At 37.7% G+C, this 15,662-nt stretch overlaps 1 protein-coding gene across 4 annotated transcripts in view; it reads left to right on the top strand.

Moving 5' to 3' along the window:
• The window catches only part of DSE (dermatan sulfate epimerase), a 182,992-nt gene that overhangs the window by 3,444 nt on the left and 163,886 nt on the right, over positions 1-15,662 (top strand). The window lies entirely within an intron of this gene.

The raw sequence follows: 15,662 nt of genomic DNA, 5'->3' as shown, positions 1-15,662 counted from the left end.
CATGGAAAAAGGAGTGAGGGATCTCTCTGGGGTTTCTTTTATAATGGCACTAATCTCATAGGGCTCTAACCAGAGGTTTCTTTTATAGGGCACTGATTGCCTCCCAGAGGACCCTATCTCCAAATACTCTCACATTGGGGATTAGGTTTCAATATATTAATTTGAGGAGGACAAAGACATTCAGTCTATAGCCTGCCCCCATCCATAAAATTAGTGACAATTGTTGAGGAAGTGCCCAGTTACTAAAGAGAAACAAGAATTCATGATTCTCTGTTTCAATACCTTAATAGTTCTCAACTCATCAGATATAACATTTATTTTTTACTTTTATTTTTATTTGATTTTATTTTTAGATGGAGTCTTACTCTGTCGTGGCCAGGCTGGAGTGCAATGGCAAGATCTTGGCTCACTGCAACATCCACCTCCTGGTTTCAAGCGATTCTCCCACCTCAGTCTCCCAAGTAGCTAGGATGACAGGCGCCTGCCACCATGCCCGGATAATTTTTTTTTTTTTTTTAGTAGAGACAGGATTTCAACCATATCGGCCAGGCTGGCCTCGAACTCCCAACCTCAGGTGATCCGCCTTGGCCTCCCAAAGAGCTGGAATTACAGCTGTGAGCCACCGGGCCTGGCCAGATATAACATTTATTTTTATAACATGTTTTCCTTTCTTGAAATTCATATTGTATATCAACATGCACATTTTTTAAAGTCATTATAATAACTTAGCTGTAATTTAAAGGAAAAATAAAAGGAACGTAATTTTTTAAATATCTATTTTAAAATATAAATGCTTTGACATGCCAACACTTTATGGCATGATAAATTAGATGGTTATACCTGTAGACTCACTAGTGTATGAAACTACTGATGCAACTTGATATAGGTGTAAGGTACTAAAGACATAAGCAGCAATGCTTTTCTGAGATAGATTTTCTGAAATTTTGAGCAGCTTTATGATAAAGTTCTGGAGGAAAAGGACAGAATTTCCCCAATTCACATTTACATCTCTTTGATTATAAGACACACCTTTTTTCCCCACATTTCTTTTTATTTAACTTTTAAGTTCATGGGCATATGTGCAGAATATATAGGTAAAGATGTCATTGGGGTTTATTGTACAGATTATTTCATCACCCAGATATTAAACCTAGTACCTATGAGTTATTTTTCATTATCTTCTCCCTCTCCCAACCTTCCACCCTTAGATAAACCCCAGTGTGTGTTGTTCATCCATGTGTTCTCATCATTTAGCCCCCACCTGTAAGAGAATATGTGATACTTGGTTTCCTGTTCCTGCTTTAGTTTGCTAAGGATAATGGTCTACAGCTCCATCCATGTTCCTGCAAAGGACATGATCTCATTCTTTTGTATGGCTGCATAGTATTCTATGGTGTATATGTACCACATTTTCTTTAGCCTATCATTGATGGTCATTTAGGTTGATTCCATGGCTTTGCTATGTGAATAACACTGCAGTGAATATAGACATGCATGTGTCTTTATGATATAACGATTTATATTCCTTTGAGTAAATACCTATTAATGGGATTGCTTGGCCAAACAATATATCTGTTTTGAGGTCTCTGAAGAATCACCACACTATCTTCCACAATAAATGAACTAATTTGTACTCTCACCAACAGTGTATAAGCATTACTTTTTTTCCACAACCTCGCCAGCATCTGTTATTTTTTTACTTTTTAATAATAGCCATTCTGACTGGTATGAGATAGTATCTCATTGTGGTTTTGCTTTGCATTTCTCTAATAATCAGTGATGTTGAGTTTTTTTTTTATATGAATATTGGCTGCATGTATGTCTTTTTAAGAAGTGTCTGTCCATGTCCTTTGCCCACTTTTTAATAGAGTTGTTTTTTCTTGTGAATTTAAGTTCTTTATAGATGCTGGATATTAGACTTTTGTCACATGCATAGTTTGAAAACATTTTCTCCCATTCTGTAGATTGTCTTTTCACTCTGTTGATGGTTTTCTTTGCTGGGCAGAAGCTCTTTCATTTAATTAGATACCATTTGTCAATTTTTGCTTTTGTTGCAATTGTTTTTGGTGTCTCTGTCATGAAATCTTTGTCCATTCCTATGTCCAGAATGGTATTGCCTAGGTTGTCTTCCAGGGTTTTTATAGTTTTGGGTTTTACATTTAAGTCTTTAATTCATCGTGATTTAATTTTTGTATATAGTATAAGGAAGGGGTCCAGTTTCAATCTTTTGCATATGATTAGCCAGTTATCCCAGTACCATCTATTGAATAGGGAATCCTTTCATCATTGTTTGTTTTTGTCAGGTTTGTTGAAGATCAGATACCTGTAGGTATGCAGTCTTATTTCTGAGTTCTGTATTATGTTCCATTGGTCTACGTGTCTGTGTTTGTATCAGTCCCATGCTGTTTTGGTTACTGTAGCCCTGTATTATTGTTTGAAGTTGGGTAGTGTGATACCTCGATATTTGTTCTTTTTGTTTAGGATTTCCTTGTGTATTTGGGCTCTTTTGACTTCCATTTGAGTTTTAAAAGAGTTTCTTCTAGTTCTGTGAAGAATGTCAATGGTAGTTTAATAGGAATAGCATTGAATCTATAAACTGCTTTGGGCAGTAGGGCCATTATAACAATATTGATTCTTCCTACTCATGAGTGTGTAATGTTTTTCCTTTATTTCATCTCTGATTTCTTTGAGCAGTGTTTTGTCATTCTCCTTGTAGAGAACTTGAACCTCCGTGGTTAGGTGTATTCCTAGATGCTTATTTATTTATTTATTTATTTATTTAGAGATGGAGTCTCACTCTGTTGCCCAGGCTGGAGTGCAGTGGCGCAACATCGGCTCACTGCAAGCTCTGCCTGCCGGGTTCACGCCATTCTCCTGCCTCAGCCTCCCGAGGTACTTTTTTTGTGTGTGTGTGTGTGGCTATTGTGAATGGGATTTCCCTCCTGATTTGGCCCTCAGCTTGACTGTTTTTGGTGTGTAGGAATGCTAGTGATATTTACACATTGATTTTGTATCCTGAGACTTTGCTGACATTATCAGCTTAAGGAGCTTTGGGGCTGAGACTATGGGGTTTTCTAGATACAGGATCATGTAGTCTGCAAAGCAGGATCATTTGACTTCCTCTCTTCCTATTTGGATGCACTTTATTTCTTTCTCTTGCCTGATTGCCCTGGCCAGGACTTCCAATGCTGTGTTGAATAGGAGTGGAGAGAGTGAGCATCCTTGTGTTGTGCTGCTTTTCCAGAAGAATGTGTCCAGCTTTTGCCTATTCATTATGATGTTGGCTTTGTCATAGATAGCTCTTGTTATTTTGAGGTATATTCCTTCAATACTTACTTTATTGAGAGTTTTTAACATGAAAGGAGTGTTGAATTTTATTGAAGGCCTTTTCTGCATCTATTAGTATAATCATATGGTTTTTGTCTTCAGTTCTGTTTATGTGATGAATCACATCATTGATTTGTGTTTGTTAAACCAACCTTACATCCCAAGGATAAAGCCGTTTTGATCATGGTAGATAAGCTTTTTGATGTGCTCCTGGATTTGGTTTGCTAGTAGTTTGTGGAGAACTTTTGCATTGATGTTCAGCAAAGATATTGACCTGAAATTTTCTTTTTTTGTTGTATCTCTGCCAGGTTTTGGTATCAGGATGATGTTGACCTCATAGAATAAATTAGGGAGGATTCCCTCCTTTTTATTTTTTTATTTTTTATTTTTTGAATAGTTTCAGTAGGAATGATACTAGTTCTTCTTTGTACATCTGGTAGAATTCAGCTGTAAATCTCTCTGGTTGTGGGTTTTTTTGTTTTTTGCGTTTTTTTGGTTGGTAGGCTTTTTATTACTGATTAAATTTCAGAACTCACTATTGGTCTGTTCTTGGATTCAGTTTCTTCCTAGTTAAGTCTTAGGAGGTTGTATGTATCCAGGAATTTATCCATTTCTTCTAGATTTTCTACTTTATGAGCATAGAGGTGTTCATAATATTCTCTGATGGTTGTTTGTATTTCTGTAGGGTCAGTGGTAATATCCTCCTTGTCACTTCTGATTGTGTTTATTTGAATCTTCTTTTTGTCTCTATTAGTCTAGCTAATGGTCTGTTTTATTAATGTTCTCAGAAAACCAGCTCCTGGATTTGTTGATCTTTGAAATGTCTTTTTGTGTCTAAATCTCCTTCAGTTCAGCCCTGATTTTGGTTATTTATTGTCTTTTGCATGCTTATGATTTGTTTGCTCCTGGTTCTCTATTTCTTTTACTTGTGATAATTAGGCTTTTAACTTAAAACCTTTCTAACTTTTTGATGTGGGAATTTAGTGCTATAAATTTCCTTCTTAACATTGCCTTAGCTGTGTCCCAGAGATTCTGGTATGTTGTATCTTTATTCTGATTAGTTTCAAAGAACTTCTTGATTTCTGCCTTAATTTCATTATTTACTCAAAAGTCATTCAGGAGCAGTTATTCAATTTCCATGTAATTGTATGGTTTTGAGTGAATTTATTTGTCTTGATTTCTAATTTGATTTTGCTGTGGTTCAGGAGATTTTTTGTTATGACTCTGTTTCCACCAAGGCTCTGTCTACAATGGCAGTCATCAGGGGGAGGGGAGTAAACAGCACTCCCACATGCCTGGGGGGCAATGAAAGCAAAATCTGCCCATACAGACGTGCTAGCAAAGCAATGTGGGGAGTTGCTGTGAGCCCAGGGGAAGCTGCAGTATGAGGAGACAGCATGCAGGCTGGCACATGGCTGTAGTGGCCATCCCACTGGAGCTCTCTGCTGGTTAAGCATGGTCCGCCAGCACAGAAAGTATGGTATGGGCCCCCAGGGAACCCGAGACCACCCTGCAAGCAGGAGTAGCCAGGCTGGGGCCCCAGGAGAGGCCAGCAAATCAAGGGGTGCTCAGGTCAGACCTGCCCTGTCTGACAGGCAAGACCACTCTGCAGAGTTCAGATCTGACAGTTCCTCTAGGGTTAACATCTCCTATGGGAGCAAGTCGAGCCTAAAGGGGATAGCCATCCTTGGTTGTACTCTGCTACAGATGCTCCCACATGAAACCCTGGGTTCTGCATCAGCCGACTTGCTGCCCCTAACCCTTCTCTAAATAGCTCTCTCTGCCAACTTGAGTGTCCATGGTGATCAAGGGGTTCCCTTCTGCCAGGGTTCCAGAGGCTGCGTGAGAGTAGGTTGCTCCTTGCCAGTTCAACTCACCCATTCCCCTGGAGCCAGTGGGAGTCAGGAACGAGTCCTGGTATGCAGTAGCCCCATGCAGGGTTCCCAGCCTTCTCCCTTTTTAACCCAGTTTGTTCTTCCACATTTTAACGTCTCTGAAATGACTATCCATGATATAATCAATGGTGTCTTACAACTGCTACCAGCAGAACAGCAGTCATGGCATACTAGTCATCCAGGAGGTGTGAACTTGGCTATTAGTCTTGCCGACATGATTGGACAACTGCAACCTCTTGACGTTTCAATCAGTAAACTCTTTAAGAGCCATTCGAGGAAGGAAAATCAGTCTTATTTGTTCCCTGAAAATATTATGTTGATATCTTCTGGTAAGATCAAGAAAGTGCCAGCACCAAAACTTGCAGAATGAGTACTGGAGGCTTAGGGGGAAAAAATCCCAGAAGCATACTGTTATTAGTACTAGAACATTCTACTAAGATATATTGTCATCATCAAAATTATTCAAGAATTTTGAATAGAAATTGATTACTATTATAAATGGGAAAATAACTAGAATAGTGAAACTAGTTTATAGTGAAACTAGTTTATTTCACTGATAATTTACTTTGTATATATACCTATGAGTGATATATATATTTTTAAAACTACATTTTTAAAATCAAAAGGTCTTTCAATATGTATGCAATAAAAATCCTAAGAATTAGAAAGCTTTGTGTCACAGTTTAACTGAAAGTTCTTTTCTTTCTTTTTCTCTCTTTCTTAGTGTTTACTAATGGCTTATCTTACATTCAATACTTTGAGAGCAGATGAAATAAATCACTTGTAAAAATACAACACATATCTAAAAAGTGCAAATTTTTTGTTTTCATATGTGAAATATTCATGTGCCACATAATGATATTTCAGCAAATGACGGATCACATATCCAACAGTGAAATTATGATGGAGCTGAAAATTTCCTGTTGCTTAGTGTCATCATAGCCTGAGTAATGTTGTAGCCCTCATTACGTCATAGTATAACTCATTACTCATGCATTGGTGGTAATGCCGTTACAAACAAACCTACTACACTGCTAATCATATAAAAGTATAGCACATACAATTAGGTACAGTACATAATACTTGATAAAACATAAACAACTATGTTACTGGCTTATGTATTTACTATATGTTATTGTAAAGTATATTTTTTCTACTTATTAAAAAGAAAACTTAACTATAAAATAGCCTCAGGCAGATCCTTCAGGCGGTATTCCAGAATAAGGCATTTTTATCACAGAAGATGAAAACTCTGTGTTATTGCCTCTGAAGACCTTCTATTGGGACAAGATGTTGAGGTAGAAGACAGTGATATTGATAATCCTGAGCCTGGGTGTGCCTAGGCTAATGTGTGTGTTTTTGTCTTCATTTTAAACAAAAAAGTTTAAAAAGTTAAAAGAAAAATTAGAAAAAGCTTATAAAGATATAAATATTTTTGTACAGCTGTACAATATTTGTGTTCTAAGCTAAATGGTATTATAAAAGAGTCAAAAAGTTCTAAAAAGTTAAAACATTATAAAGTAAAAATTTACAGTAAGGTAAGGTTAATTTATTATTGGAGAAAAAATTTTTTTATAAATTTAGTGTCCCAAAGTGTACAATGCTTATAAAATGTACAGTAGCATATTAGTCCATTTTCACACTGCTATAAAGAACTACCTGAGACTGGGTAATTTATAAAGAAAAGAGGTTTAATTGACTGACAGTTCCGCATGCCTGGGGAGCCCTCAGGAAAGTTACAATCAAGACAGAAGGTGAAGGGGAAGTAAGGCACATCTTACCATAACAAAGCATGAGAGACAGAAGGAGAGAGAGCGAGCAAGCCACACACTTTTAAACCCCCAGATCTCATGAGAACTCACTATCAAAAGAACTGTAAGGGGGAAGTCTGCCCCCATGATTCAATCACCTCCCACCAGGCCCCTCTGACACATGAGGATTACAATTTGAGATGAGATTTGGGTGGGGATATACAGCCAAACCGTATCAAGTAGTGTACAGTAATGTCCTGGACCTTCACATGCGCTTACCATTCACTCACTGACTCACCCAGATCAACTTCTAGTCCTGCAGGCTCCATTCATGGTAAGTGTCCTATACAGGTATACCATTTTAAAATCTTTTATGCTATCTTTTTACAGTAGTTTTTCTATGTTTAGATATGTTTAGTTACACAAATACTTGCCATTGTGTTCCTATTGCTTATAGAATTCAGTACAGTAATATGCTGCACAGGCTTGTAGCCTAGGAGCAATAGGCTATACCATAGAGCCTACATGTGTAGTAGGCTATAGCATTTAGGTTTGTGTAAGTATACTGTATAATGTTCACACAATGACGAAATTGCCTAACGACACATTTCTCAGAATGTATCCTCATTGTTAAGTGAAACATGACTGAACTGCTATATTCTAGACTTAAAAAATAATGAATTTTTCATCTACATGAATGTTTTGAGCTGGAAAATTTTTTTTTTTTTTTTTTTTTGAGACGGAGTCTGGCTCTGTCGCCTGGGCTGGAGTGCAGTGGCCGGATCTCAGCTCACTGCAAGCTCCGCCTCCCAGGTTTACGCCATTCTCCTGCCTCAGCCTCCCGAGTAGCTGGGACTACAGGCGCCCGCCACCTCGCCCGGCTAGTTTTTTGTATTTTTTAGTAGAGACGGGGTTTCACCGTGTTAGCCAGGATGGTCTCGATCTCCTGACCTCGTGATCCGCCCGTCTCGGCCTCCCAAAGTGCTAGGATTACAGGCTTGAGCCACCGCGCCCGGCCAGGAAAATTATTTTATATAGGGTACTATCCCTCACATTCACGATGTCTAGCATCCCCAACGCCCTTAATGAATACCAGCCGCAGCCCTATTCATCGTAATAACCAAAATTACTCCTGGAAATTTCCCAAATACCCCCTAGAGGGAGGTATGCATATACATTGAGAATCAAGTTTTCTAAATGCCTGTAGCTATGATATTCCCATTCCTGGTCACTAGAGGGAGGAAGTAGTCTTTAGGATGATCATATGATTCTGTTTTGTCTGCCTTCAAAGTTCAAGTTTAAGCTAATATAGATCAGCTTGGCAAAAATAGATCATATTTCAATAAAATGACTGTGGCATAGTTTCTCAACATACATTTGGTACTCTGTGTATTATTACAGTGGAATCACAATCTCTATTTAGGCTATCACTGTTACAAAATTAACATTTACTCAGGCTAATTATCTAGTTGTGATCACTGCCTGTGATAATACTTTGAAAAAAAAGAAAAAAAAAAAAAACTCATATGCTCCTGCTTTCACCAGTCTTAAGAGAAACCAGAGACAAAGGCCCTGACCTGAATGACCCCACACCTTTGTATGCTGGTTAAAGATGTACCCTTTGAAATCAAACAGATCTGACTTCAAGTCCCAGTTCTGTTACTTACTAGCTGTTTAATTTGGGCAAGTCACTTCACCTCTCTAAGCCACAATTTACTCCTATACAAAATGAATATAATAAAACAACTTACAGAATTTTGAAGGTGAAATGAGATATCTATGAAGTGTTTTTCACAGTATGCTTTCAATAAATAGAAGCTGACTTGCTCATTTTTATTATTTTTGTACTAAGAATTAAATAAACAATATTGTAGGCAGTATAAAATCAATGTCAAATTCTATTATGAAACTGTAATTGCATAAAAGTTCAGTTCAGAAACAAAAGTCATCCATGTAAAATAAGTGAAAGGTTTGTGGAAGAAAAGAAGAGTTGAATTGGACCAAGTAGGATACCATTTGAATAATCTGAGGAAGTCATGAAACACTGGCACATAGTAATAATGTTTGTCCACTATGTTGCAGTTAATTCCTAATGATTCTAGGCATATGGTATTTTGGGCTAATAGGGAAAACAATCCTTTTTGCTCTAACTAAAGTGCTTTACTACATTCTTCCACATATCACTTTAAAGACTTTATAAAATATCTTAAGAAAAAACTAGCTGCATCAAATATATACTTTTAATAGCTGACTTTAAGCAGACTTGGTTGTTCAAAGTCATATTTTCTGTGAGGAACAGTCTGTATTTCAAACCAAGTTTGACCTGAAAATCTTTGCTTATAATAGATTAACACATTAAGTTCATCAATATTGGATCAAGACTGAAACACAGGCACTCTCTGAAATCACATTCCAATTGAACATCTACCATGCTAAGAAATGTAAGATACAGAGATGAAGAAGGCACAATCTTCTGCTATGATAGAGCTATACTTTAGTAAAGAACAGCTAAATACAAATAAGTAGAGAGTAAAAATTTTCTGGGAAAAGAAAACAATTCTGGAAAAACAGGGTCCTGAAATATAAGGTGATTACACCTTGTAAACATTCTATTTCTGGGAGCTGTAAGGCCTTAAATAAACAAGCCCACTCTTGCCTAATATACTTAGTGCTCAATGCTTGCCTTGAAATTACATTTCCCTCATTGTTGATGAAATTGGAGAGGAGTTATCAAAACTGACCCAAAAGAAGTTTGGCCATTAAATAAAATGGTTAACAACAAGAACATGTTGTACCATGCACCTGTTTTTAAAGTCATCTGAACACAACTCTTAATTGTATTGTCCGAAGTTAAGTTGGAGTTTGGTAAAGAGGATGATAATTAAGTACTACATGCCTCTTATAAGTAATCGCTCTATTGACTAAACCTCAATAAATATACATTATTTATTTATTAGTGATATCAATAGTTGTTTACATCGCAGCAGCCAAACTCCAGAGAAATATTAAAATATTTGAACTGCTTTGGTCCATTCTATTTCTCTGAGGGAAAGTACAACAAAGCAATTTAATTCAGGCAGTAGATATCAAAAATTACATTTTTAAAGACAGGATACAGTTATCTGATAGGATTTGGAGACCTTCTATTGTTTAACATAAACATATCCCTTTTAAAAGCTACTTGTGAATGAATTAGAAATAACTTTCAACTAAGACCAAGCTATTCAAACTTAATTAAGATTTTAGATATATTTTTATGGCAAATTTAGTTACAGGCTGCTTTATTATGGTGCAAGGTGTCTTAGCTGGAAATGAGAAGCCCTAATTGAATGCAGCCCATGTTACTTTTGTCTTGGATAATACACTTCTCTTTCCTGAGCCCCTATTTCCCTATCCATTAAATGGAAATAGTGACACTGAAACTACAAAATGAGAGCATATATGGAAGTTACTGATATATCTAATAATTTGTTGAGATCATGAAGACAGAGATATGTACTTGATGCAGAATTAGATATCCAAAGCCCAAATTGTGACCCCACAGGGTAGGGAACTTATTTGTGATTAATAATATAGGTAAATGTCTTGTTTTGCTTTGTTTTTATAATGGAAACAATTCAGGAAATTGAGTCAACAGGAGATGAAGCAGAAGCAGCAACTGAGTTTAGGGCAATGGTTCCCAAATGATTGATAGCAAGCATTAGAATCACTTGGCACATTGGTTAAAACCTGGTTTCTAGGCCTCACCTTCAGAGTTCTGTTTCAGTAGGTCATGGGTGGGGTTCGAAAACCTGCATTTCTAATAAGATCCAAGTGGTGCATATACTGCTGGTCTGGAGAACACTTTGTGATCCACAGCTTTAGGGTAATGGAAAGGAGCAGTTGGAGCTGAAGAAGTCAGAGAAAAGCATCTTGTAAGCATCTAAATGGTCATAAATGGAAAGGGAAGCTCAGAGAGATTCTTGAGAGGGCCCCAGGAAATGTCAATCCTGTTTACAGGACATGTCCTTAGCAGACTTCACTTCAATGACCAGAGGATGACAGACCTCAGTTTGTAAACTAAGAGAATCTTGAGAAAGATCAATTTTGGCCTGGAATTGAAAGAGAAATAAGTTTTTAAAAAGTAATTTCATTATTAGAATTATAAATAAAATCATGCAACAGTAAGAACTTACAAATAAGATCTTGCAAGTAGAGTCAGCAATTTTTACCACAGAGGAAGAGAAGCCAAAAGACTGGAGATGGGCAAATGAAGTTCCATTTTTTAAACTCTCAACGATATTTTAAAATCTATTTATTGAGGTATAATTTACTTACACTAAACTACATAAATCTTAAAATGTATAATTGGTCAAGTTTTGAAAAGTGGATACATCTGTGTTATCACCCAACTCAAGATATAGAGCACTATTACCCCTGCAAATGTGCTCAAAATTTACCGTTACTCCCCTCAACCTTGAGGCTACCATTCCTGGGATTTCTATCACCATAGAAAAGTTTTCTATGCTAGTAAACTTCATATGCATGGAATCATATAATATATACTCCTTTGACATCTTTCACTTAACATGTCTCTGGGATTCATCCATGTTGATGATCAATAGGTTGTTCCTCTTTATTGTCGAGTGGTGTTCCATTGTATGAACACACCATAATTTGTCCATTCACTTGCTTGTTGGTGAACATTTGGGCTGTTGCTAGTTTGGGGCTGTTATGAATAAAACTGCTATGGCCATTCTTGTGCTACATGTAGATTATACTTTAATAAAGAAAACAACAAATACCAATTATCTATTAAAACATCTTTGGACACTTTAAAAGAGCAAATAGTGATCAACAGAAGTCAAGCATATCACTAAGAAATCATTTCCTTTTCTGACAAGGGAATTTCAAAGATGACACCTGCTGTTAGGAGTTTTAAAGAGCTCTTTTGCTGAATTCAGGTTAATTCCATTCTGCAAGACCACAGGGGGAAAACTATGAAATAGATATCCTGAAACTCCACGATATACCAGGCTCTTTACAATAGCTGGATGCTTATAAGTTGGCAAATTTGAGTCAATTTGACAAAACTAGGAAGGCAGTATGTATTCCCTAACTTAAGGAGTTCAAGAAAAGGTAATCCATGATTCTCAAACTCAGCTGCACCTGAGGCTGTAATTTAATTGGTTTGGAGTACAGTCTGGGCATCAGTATTTTTTGAAAGTTCAAAGCTATATATAAAATGATCAGCCAGGTTTGAGAACCATGAAGCTACATGACTATTTGTCTGAAAGTAAATTAAATGAGAAATTAAAACTGAGAGGAAGATAAATGGAAATTTTAATTGATTGCATATTATATGCTAGACATGATGCTTGCTGTTTGTCTAACCTCTTTATTATATTAATACTTGAAATCTCTTAGCACAGTGTCAGGCACAAAGTTAGCTCTCAGATGTTTCTGTTGTTATCCTCTCTGTAACCTTATAATGCAGTCTCCAAATGCATCCTAAAACATTAGCTTATACTGCAAGTTTTATTAACCCTACATTATGGATAAGGAAACCAAGACTCAGAGTAGTTTATTTTGGCAAATTCCATACGTGGTAATTATAAAACCGGGATTTAATCCTAATTTACAGCTAGTATGCCTTCTCTGCCCATCAGATCATATATAAGACATGTAGGTATTCACAAAAATTAGTAGCTTAGCTGAATAACCCTTTCTTTTTTAATTAAACCGTTTCACCTGTTCTCAAAGAAATTACCTTAAATACAAATCCTAAAAAAAGTGAAGCCAAAAAGTAGACATCCACATTTTTCCTAATGTGGCTTGATAGAAACTCTTCTATAGGTCTTGACAACCTCTGAGGTCAGAGGGAATGGATTAAGATGGCCCTTCAGAGCTTAAAGCACTTTTTTTTTTGAGACAGAGTCACTGCCCAGCCCTAGGGCTGCTGGAATTAGAGTGGCACGGATCTCAGCTCACTGCAAGCTCCGCCTCCGGGTTCCACGCCATTCTCGACCTCAGCCTCCCGAGTAGCTAGGACTACAGGCCCGCCACCTCGCCCAGCTAATTTTTTGTAGTTTTAGTAGAGGCGAGTTTCACGGTGTTAGCCAGGATGGTCTCGATCTCCCGACCTGCGTGATCCAGCCCATCACAGGCTCCCAGAAGTGCTGGGATTACAGGCTTGAGCCACCGCGCCCGGCCCAGAGCTTAAAGCACTTAACATGGAGGAAGTACTGCTTCCAAGTAAAACACCTCCCATAATAATAAATGCAGAGAGAGCATACCTGTCACTTCTATATAGTCTAGGATTTTAATTATAATGTTGAAGGAAAGGAAGTCAGTCCTGAGGGGGATGGTCAACTCCTCTCAGCCAGGCTGGTCCTCTCTGAGTTTGCTTGTTGATGTTTTGAATGTGTATATTTGCTGGAGAAAAAGAGGAAACATTCAAGGAATGGTACCCCCCTCAATGAGTCTGAGTTCCTCAAGGGCAAAGACAACCTTTATTATCCCATTCAATCCTTACTTATGCTAGTATTCAATAAACAACTACTGCAAGATTACAATTACAGACCACTAATTTTCAAAAAGTATGCTTCTTCAAGTAGTACGCATTAATTGAACTGACTTAATGCAGAGCTAGACTCAGATATTTTCCTTTTCTGTTGCTAGCCAACTGTTAAAATACAACTGGAAATATTTTCTGAACATCATGTACATTTGTAAACTAAAAGTAGAGCATTTGGTTGGGTACGGTGGCTCACACCTGTAATCCCAGCACTTTGGGAGGCCAAGGCAGGCGCATCACCTGAGGTCGGGAGTTTGAGACCAGCCTGACCAACATGGAGAAACCCCATCTCTACTAAAAACACAAAATTAGCCGGGCATGGTGGCACATGCCTATAATCCCAGTTCCTGGGGAGGCTGAGGCAGGATAATCCCTTGAACCCAGGAGGAGGAGCCGGAAGGTCGCCTTGTGCCGAGATCATGCCATTGCACTCCAGCCTGGGCAACAAGAGCAAAACTCCGTCTCAAAAAATAAAAAATAAAAAAAAGAGCATTTTACTTTAGAAAATATGAATATATGGCCGGGCGCGGTGGCTCAAGCCTGTAATCCTAGCACTTTGGGAGGCCGAGACGGGCGGATCACAAGGTCAGGAGATCGAGACCATCCTGGCTAACACGGTGAAACCCCGTCTCTACTAAAAAGTACAAAAAACTAGCCGGGCGAGGTGGCGAGCACCTGTAGTCCCAGCTACTCGGGAGGCTGAGCCAGGAGAATGGCGTAAACCCGGGAGGCGGAGCTTGCAGTGAGCAGAGATCCGGCCACTGCACTCCAGCCTGGGTGACAGAGCGAGACTCCGTCTCAAAAAAAAAAAAAAAAAAAAAAAAAAAAAGAAAATATGAATATATGAGTCTTAAATGTTACTAAAAATTAAACCAATATAACTATGTCGATTTGGCATCCAAATCTACCCTACCTATATCAAGAAAGTGTTGCACAGTACATTTTGCAAAATATTCAATGCATCTGAAGTACTCAAGAACAGTTCATTAAAGAAATTTTACTCACCTTTTTACCCATTGGCCTTGAATTTTAGCAAGATAACCCTTATCTTAGTCACAAGAAGTTTCAGGAGGAGAAAGTATTAACATGTTTAATTTTTAGATATTTTATATGCTTTCAGTTATTCCTCAGGAAGTCAAGAGTCATGCTGTCCTATGTAATTTTAGATTTACTAGTAGCCACATTAAACAATGGCAAAATGAGGATAATTTTTCAATATATTTTAACACAATGTCAAAAATATTTCAACATGCAATCAATATGAAAAAAATTGAGATATTTTAACATTTTTCTTTCCATACTAAGTCTTCAAAATCCAGTGTGAATTTTCTATTTATAGATCTCAATTCAGACTAATCACATTTCAAGTGCTCAATAGCCACTGGTGGCTAAAGATACGGTATTGGACAACACACATCTAGAGTCTAATCCCCTTCTATCTCCAGTATAATCAACTTAAAATGTACCAAGTGTATAAAAGGCGACCCAAAATTAAGTAGTGCTCTGTTAAAATGCAAGTGAAAGATTAAATGTCAAAAGTGTTTGGACCTTTTCTAATGACTAAAAGGGGAAATATTGTTATTTAGGAATGCCTTTGCATATCTTTTTGACATTTTTCCATTTGCTCACTAAGTCTTTCTGAGCACTAGGTTATTTTGTTCTTTTTCCCCATCTGAGTTATTTTGTCATTCAATATTTATCTGCTGACAACTGTGTGCAAAACATTATACTAGATGGGCCAGGCGTGGTGGCTCACGCCTGTAATCCCAGCACTTTGGGAGCCTGAGGCGGGCGGATCACGAGGTCAGGAGATGGAGACCATCCTGGCTAACATGGTGAAACCCTATCTCTACTAAAAATACAAAAAATTAGCAAGGCATGGTGGCACGCGCCTGTCGTCCCAGCTACTCAGGAGGCTGAAGCTGGAGAACTGCTTTAACTAGGGAGGCGGAAGTTGCAGTGAGCCCAGATCCTGCCACTGCACTCCAACCTGGGCAAGAGTGAGACTCCATCTCAAAAAGAAAAAACATTATGCTAGATGCAATGAACCATGTAAAATACACTGCATCTCCACTTTCACAAAGTTTCCAAACTGCTAAGAGAGGAAAAGAGTAAACATGTGAAAAACATAAA

The sequence above is a fragment of the Papio anubis genome, chromosome 6 (assembly GCF_008728515.1).
Source record: "Papio anubis isolate 15944 chromosome 6, Panubis1.0, whole genome shotgun sequence".
Taxonomy (NCBI): domain Eukaryota; kingdom Metazoa; phylum Chordata; class Mammalia; order Primates; family Cercopithecidae; genus Papio; species Papio anubis.
The sequence above is the reverse complement of the archived record's forward strand: the minus strand, read 5'-3'. Positions and strand labels throughout refer to the sequence as shown.